The 8,089-nt window shown below is 34.6% G+C and overlaps 1 protein-coding gene across 2 annotated transcripts in view; it reads left to right on the plus strand.

Moving 5' to 3' along the window:
• Positions 1 to 8,089, plus strand: part of Cdk6 (cyclin dependent kinase 6) — a 235,538-nt gene that overhangs the window by 27,510 nt on the left and 199,939 nt on the right. The window lies entirely within an intron of this gene.

Genomic DNA, 8,089 nt, shown 5'->3' on the forward strand with positions numbered 1-8,089 from the left:
ATGGTATCTTGGAGAGAATAGCTCACAAAGAGATCCTGGGAAGGTCACCTTAATCATGTTCTGCCTCAGTTTTCCCATTGTCAAAAGGAAGGACTGACACCTGATGGCCTCTGGCTTTAAGATTTGATGTTCCTAGAGTTTCAGTTTCAAACGTAGGAGGAGGTTATATAGTCATTTATGAGAAAATGTTTGAAAGCAGTAATCATTTCATTTTCTTTCATTTTTATTTTAAAAAGGAAAAAAATCAATAAAACATTCAAAACAAGATAATAAGAAATTAACAACAGATAACATATTGTATGTTATCTTCAAAATAGTTGCTTAGATTATAAGATTTAGGCATGCATAATTGATCAAACAATGTAAGCACAAGCAGTTTTTTCAGTAAACTAAATCAACAGTATAACTATCTTAGTTATCTTTGTGTGTGTGTATATATATTTTCTTTTCCCATCCCAGTGGTTCTCTTCCCCATCCCAGTGGTTCTTTCCTTTTGAACAGTTTCTTTCCCTTACACACTGTCTATAGCTCTTAGATCATATTTACTTACTTAGTTTCTAACACTACACAGACAATACAATCTTTACAAGTGTGACTTTGATTTATTTCACTTATGAATATGGTCTCTAGTTGCATCCATTTACCCATTAAAGTATTGAGTTTATCCTTCCTTATAGTAGAGTAGTAAATGATTATATGAAAATACCGTGTCTTTTTTATCTGTTCCTCAATTGATTGGCATTTGAGTCGTTTCCAAGATTTAGCTATTACAAATTGTGTTGCTATAAACATGGGTGCACATATATTGATGTGTTGTGATGTTTTTAATTCTTCTGGGAAAATACCTAGAAGGGGAATAACTGGGTCAAATAGGACCTCTAATCCTACTTTTTTGAATAATTTCTACACTGATTTCCACAATGGTTGTACCAGTCTGCACTTACACCAATAGAGGAGAAGGTTCCTATTTCCCTACAGTCCTGCCAGCATTTGTTATTGGTTGCTTTCTTGATGATAGCCTTTCTTTCTGGGGTGAGATGGATTTTCAGTGTTGTTTTAATTTGTGTTTCTTGAATAACCAATGATGTTAAACATTTTTTCAAATATTTATTTGCCATTTGTATTTCTTTATCTGAGAAGTGTGTGTTCATCTCAGATGCCCCATTTGGATTCAGTCTTTGAATTTGGGGGCCCTGATTTTATCAATTCTTTGTATGTTATAGATAGAAGTCCTTTGTCTGAAGGACAATTGGCTAAATTTATTCCCACTCTGTGGCTTGTCTTTTCACTCTGTTTGTGATTTCTTTGGATGTGCAAAAACTTTTTAATAGATGAAATCCAAATTGTTGATACTTTGGAGAACTTCCAATGCAATTTGGATTTTATTCATGAACTCTCTGCCTATCTCTGTGTCTTCAAGATTTCTGCCTACTTTCTCTTTCAGTACATTTATTGTTTCTGTTTTAATATTTAGATCTTTGATCCATTTTGATTTAGTGCATGGTGAAAGATATGACTTTACTTTTAGTCTTTGGTATGTGGAAAGCTAGTTTTTCCAGCACCATTTATTAAAGGGGCTATCTTTCTTCCAGTGAACATTTTTGGTGACTGAGTATATTTTTACTTATGTATACATCTTGTGATCTGTTCCATTGATCCTTAGGTCTCTGTTTTTGCCAGTACCATGCTGATTTTATCACAGTAGTTTTGTATTAAAGTTTCAAGTCTGGGATTGTGATATGTCTTGCTTTACCTTTCTTGCTCAGGATTTCCTTTGCTAAATCTAGATCTGTGAGTTATGCTAATGGTATTTAAATTTTTTATTAGAATAAAACCACACAAAATAAAACACAATAAAGCCAATCCCCAAAAAGAAAAAAAAAAACAGTGAAAGCGATATAGGACTTGAAGATAATAGGAAATCAACAATGGCTGCCGTAATGCCTCTTCAAAATAACTACCCATACCATCAAACATATTAAAATCAAACCAAACAGAACAAAACCAATCAAAACAAAACAGTGAAAATGATGCAGGATTTCAAAACAAGGTAGTAGGAAAGCAACAATGGCTATCATAATGCCTCCTGTTATCTTCAAAAGAGATACCCATACCATCAGACCTAATAAAATCAAATGAAACCAATTAAAACAAAATGGTAAACATGATATAGAACTTCAAAACAAGATAAAAGGAAATCAACAATGGCTACCATAATATATCTTGTTATATTTGAAATAGCTGCCTATGCCACCAGACACAATAAAATCAAACCAAACAAAACAATAAAATCAATCAAAATAAAACAATGAAAATGATACAGGACTTTAAAACAAGATAATAGGGAACTCACAATGGCCACCACCTTTTTTAGATGTTTCCTCCCCTTTTGCTTTCACAATATCTAGTGTACATTTTGGATCCCACTAACTCCTTCAGTTAGTTATATAGGGAGACAACATGATGTACACCTATGTGAGTCAAACTGTTTCAACCAAGAGCATGATCACAAATTGCATACATTTACCTGCAAGAGCATCATGATTATCCTCTCTATAGCTGGGTAGCTTTCCATTGTATAAAAATACCATTATCTTTCTTATCCATTCTGTGGCTAATGGCAAGCTACTCCTGCTTTTTTCTGGTTCCCTGTCACATGGTTTTCTCTCCTTTGACTTACAGGCTATGAATTTGCTTTTGAGTTCTTGCATTTTCTTGTATACCACATATTGATGGATCTTGTTTCTTGAGCCACTCTACTATGTATCTTTTTATTGGTAAACTGAGGCCATTTATGTTAATGGTTATGGCCAGCATACACTATTTCATCTCTGCCATGTTTTTCTTGCTGTTGGCTCCCTACTTTCCTTCTCCATTCAGTTGTGACCCTCACTCCGTGATCCCCCATTCTGCTGCTATTCCTGCAGCCATAGTCATTTTTATCTCTTCCAGAATATCCTTTAAGTAATCTTTGTAGGGTTGGTTTGGTGGTTGTGAATTCCTTCAGTTGTTCTTTGTCATGGAAGTATGTTATTTCTCCATTGATTTGGAAAGATAATTTCACAGGATATATCAATCTTGTTGTAACTTGATTTCTTTTAGGACATAAAATACTTCAAACTCTTCTTAACTTAATGCTTTGTGTTACGAAGTGTGTTGTGATTCTGATGAGTTTTCTTTTACAGGTGATCTGTTTCTTGTCTCTAACAGCCTTTAATATTCTGTTTTTGTGCTGAATTTCTAAGATCTTTATTATATGTCTGGGTGTAGATTTATTTTGGTTATGGCTAGTTGAGTAGTGTATGCCTCATTTATCTTTTTGTCAGGTCCTTTTTTCTATGCTTTGGAAGTTTCTCTGCTGTTACTTTTGAAATAGACTTTTTATGTCATTTGTGTGGATTCCTGCTTTTTTGCTGACACCTACCATTCTTTAATTGGTTTTTTTGTGTGTGTGTCGTCTTGGAGCCATTGAATTATTTCCTGGTTCCTTGTTATTTTTAAGAAATCTTTCCTTTTATGATCGCTTCCTGTCATCTTGTCTTCAGGATCTGAAACTTTATCTTCAGTTTCTTTCAAGCAGTTGTGCCAGCTTTCAATGGAGTTTTTAATTTCCTGGATATCACTTTGAGTCAGTTTCATGCATTCCAATTCTTTAATTGTTCATTCAAGGTTTCCCTCATTCTCCTATGCTTTTTAAAATCTGTGTCTTCTTCAGTTATGTTCAATGACCCTTTTATTATATTTGTCATTTTTTCTTTTACCTGAGATATTATTTCCAATCTGATCTCTTTTACATCTTTGTGAAGTAGTTTCTTTACTTTAGTTGCCATCATCCCAGAAATGTGACTTCTGATTTCTTCCATGTCTAAGTCTCTGGACTTGTTCTGTGTGAGCTTGAGGCCAGAGATTGCCTTTTGCTCCTTTGCCTTGACATTTTTCTAGATTCTTCTAAACAAGCAGATTGTAGGGTCTGAAGCACTTCCCATATTGGCTATTTATCGACAGTCTAGGGGGTTGGTCAAGTACTTGGGTTTCTCCTAACCCAGGTTCCCCAGGAGGCAGTGGTGTGCAAGACAAGGCTTCTTCAGACACAACTTTTCCAAGGGATGAGTGGCTGGTTCTCCTAGCCTTCTGGTTACCTGCAGGAGAGTCCACATGACACCATGAGTGCATACAGGGGCTGGATGTCTTCTCCCTCCTGTGCTGGTTACCGGCAGGAGAGCTGGTTACGCGCAAGAGGCACCTTGATGATGACCTGGGTGCTGCATGTAGAGGCTGGGCTAGCTAGTGGTATTTTGTTCAGGATTGCATTAAAATTGTATAACAGTTTTGAGAGTATGTCCATTTTCACAGTGTTGTTTGTATGCAGGAATACTGTTGATTTTTGAGTGTTGACTTTTTATCCAGCCATGCTACTGAATTTGGTTATTAATTGCAGAAGTCTTTTAGTGGAGTTTTTGGGGTCTTCTATGTAGAATATCATTTTGTCTGTAAAGAGTGTTAGTTTAACTTCTTCCTTTCTTATCCTTATTCCTTTTATTTCTCTCTCTTGTCTAATTGCTCTGGCTAAAGTTTCCAGAATTATATTGAATAGGAGTGGTGATAGTTGACATCCTTGTGTTGTTCCTGATTTTAGATCACAAGCTCAATTTTGTCCATTTAGTTTGATGTTGCCTGTTGGTTTGTTATAGATGGATTTTATCAAATAGAAATAAGGACCATCTATTCTGATTTTCTTTACAGGTGTGTTTTGTTTTCTTTTGATGCTGGGGATTGAACTCACAATCTCACGTTTGCCAAGTAGGCACTTATGCCAGTGAGCTAAATCCCCAGCCTTTCTGTACAGTTTTCATCAGGAATAAGTGTTGGACTTCATCAAAAGCTTTTTCTGTATCTATTGAGATGATCACATGATTCTTGTCTTTGGCTCTGTTGATACCGTGTATTAGATTTATTGATTTGCTTATGTTGAATCTTCCTTGCATTTCTGGAATGAATCCACTTGACCATGGTGTATAACTTTCTTGAGGATTTGCTGCTTTCTGTTTGCTAGCATTTTATTGAAGAGTTTTGTCTATGTTCATTAAGGAGACTGACCTGTAGTACTTTTTTTATTTGGTCTTTCTTCGGTTTTAGTATCAAAGTAATGTCTGCCTCCAGGAGTAAGTTGGGGAGAATTGCTTTCCTTTCAGTTACATTAGGAGTTTGAGGTGTGTTGGTGTTAAATCTTCACTCTTGTATTCAGCCATAAATTCATCAGACCTGGGCTTTTCTTCATTGGTAAGTTTTTATAATTTTATTTTCAGTTTCATTAACTTATATTGAGTTATTCAAAAATTTTTATACCTTCTCAATTCAGCTTTGGTAATTCATCCATTTGTAGGAATCTGCCCATTTCTTTTGATTCTTCTATCCTATGCCAAGTAAAGATTTTGGAAGTCGGTTTTGTGATCTTTTGAATTTTCACAGAATCCATGTATTTCACTGGTTTCATTCCTTATTGCATGAATTTGAGTTTTTTGTTTCCTTTTTTTCATAAGATTGACTAGGGTTTTATGAATTTAATTTATTCTTTCAGAGAACCAACACTTTGATTCATTAATTTTTTTGTATTGTTTTCTTGGCCTCAGTTGCATTAATTTCGGTTCTGATCTTTATAATTTCTTCCCTTTTATGGGCTTTAGACTTGACTTGCTCTTTTTTTTTTTAAGCTTGAGGTGCAGCATTAGGTTATTTGTGCTTGTTCTGTTTTCCTGATGCAAGAATTCACTGCTGTAAATTTCCCTCTTTAGATTACTTCATTGTGTACACAGGTTTCAGTAAGTTATATTTGAATTTTCATTTGATTGTAGATATTGTTAAATTTATTTCTTAATTTCATCTGTGAACCATTGGTTGTTCAGGAGGGTGTTATTTAATTTTCATGTATTTATTCAGTTTGGGGGGGGTTCTTTTAACATCGATTTCCAATTTTGGGAGTTGTTTTTCCATTAATTTTCAATATTCATTCTGGTCAGATAATATGCATAGGATAATTTCATTTTTGTTGATTTTACTTAAGCATTTTATGTGGGTTAGTATGTAGTCTATTTTAGAGAATGTACCATATCCAGTTGAGAAGAATGTGTATTCTGATGTTGAGTGGAACACTATAACTGTCTACTAAATCCATTTGTTCACAATTTTGATTCAGTTCTGTTATTTCTTTGCAGATTTTTTTGTCTAGTTGATCTATCTCTGTGTGACAATGGAGTATTAAGGTTCCCTATTACAATTGTTATTGCTTATCTAATTTTTCATGTCTATTAATGTTTGTCTAATATAGTTTTGTGCTCTCATATTTAGTGCATATATATTTAAGAGTATTATCTCTCCCTCTTGAATTTTTCACCTAATGAGTACGTAGTGACTTTATCTCTTTTGATGATTCTTGGTTTGAAGTTCACACTATCTGCAAACAGAATCACTACCCCTGCCTGTTTCTGGGTTCTTACTGACATAGAGTATTGTTTTCCATCCTTTGATTTGTAGTCTGTAAACTTCTTTTTGAGTTAAATATGTTTCTTGTATATAGCACATTCTTGAATCTTGTTTCTTTTGAGTGGTGAATTGAGGCCATTTACACTGATGTGTGTCAGCTTGTCTGTGTCATGTTATTTTCCTGCTCTTGGTTCCCTATTTTCCCCCTCTAATTAATTGCTTGAGCTTTTTGATGGTTTCTTTCTGTTGTTCCTGCAGTTGTGGTCATTTTTGTTTCTGTCTAGAATATCTTCCGTACTCTTTGTAGTGTTGGTTTGATGGTAATGAATTTCTTCAGTTGTTCTGTATCATGAAAGTATCTTACTTCTCCATTCATTTTGAAAGACAGTTTTTCAGGGTACATCATTGGAAATTGTTTTCAAAGAGGACATGAAGTATTTCACTCCAATCTCTGCTTGATTTTGCGGGTTTGTGCTGAAAAGTTTGTCATGATTCTGATGGGCTTTTCTTTAGAGGTGATCGGTTTCTTTTCTCTAAAAGCCTTTCATATTCTGTTCTTGTGTAGTATTTATCTTGATTACTATATGTCAGGCATAAATTTATTTTGGCTATGGCCAGTTGGAGCTCTATATGCATCAATTATGTATGTCAGATTCTTTTCCGAGGCCTGTCAACTTTTCTGCCATTATTTGTACAAATAGTTTTTTATGTCATTTGTGTTGATTCCTTTTTCATTGACACCAGTTAATCTTACATTATTTTTCTCTGTTGTCTTGCAGTTGTTGAATTATGTCCTGATCTTTTGTTATTTTCAGGAGATCTTTCTTACATAATCCCTAGTTGCAATCCAGTCTGAAAGTCTGTCTTCAGTTTTGTTCAAGTGGTTTTGCCAGCTTTCAATGGAATTTTTAACTTCCTGAATATCTGTTTGAATCTGTTTCATGCATTCCATTTGTTTCCTATATTGATCATTCACTGTTTCCATCCTCTTTCGTCTATTATTTATCCACTTCAACTCGAGATTTGCTGAGCAGTTCCTTTATGAATGCTGATGTTTCTTTTTTTACCTGAGAGATTGTTTCTGATTTGATTTCCTCTATAGGCTCACAGATTTGTTTCTTAAGTTTCTATCATTTCAGAAGTTTCAGGTGTGTATCTCCCATTTTCTTCCATGTCTATCTCTCCTGGACTTGTTCTAGGTGGGCTGGAGGCCTGAGATTATGTTTTGCTTTTTCATCTCATCATTTTGTATTTCAAAAAGATTTTTATTTTGTTTTCTGTGATGATCCTTATGGGTTTTTGTAGAAGGTAGCTATATAACTAGTATCAAGGTCTGTCTACGGAAATTCTGTTCTTTCAGGATGTCTTTTCTGTGTAGGAAATTCTTGTTTTATGTCTGTTAGGAGATCCTGCATTCCCAATTAAGAGTGGGATGTTGGTATCTGTTTGGCGCTGGCCCTGGTCTTTGTTGTAAGGCTGTGTTGAGGTTATTATCCCTAAGTTTCCCAGTATTGTTACAAAGAGAGAACAACTGATTACAACAGATACAACATCCTAGCTAAAGTTGTAAAATTAGCAATAAGAATAGTATCAAGCCCAATTTAGAAAC

The sequence above is a fragment of the Cavia porcellus genome, unplaced genomic scaffold, assembly GCF_034190915.1.
Source record: "Cavia porcellus strain 051 isolate PalLab524CR breed Dunkin Hartley unplaced genomic scaffold, mCavPor4.1 scaffold_2, whole genome shotgun sequence".
NCBI lineage: Eukaryota > Metazoa > Chordata > Mammalia > Rodentia > Caviidae > Cavia > Cavia porcellus.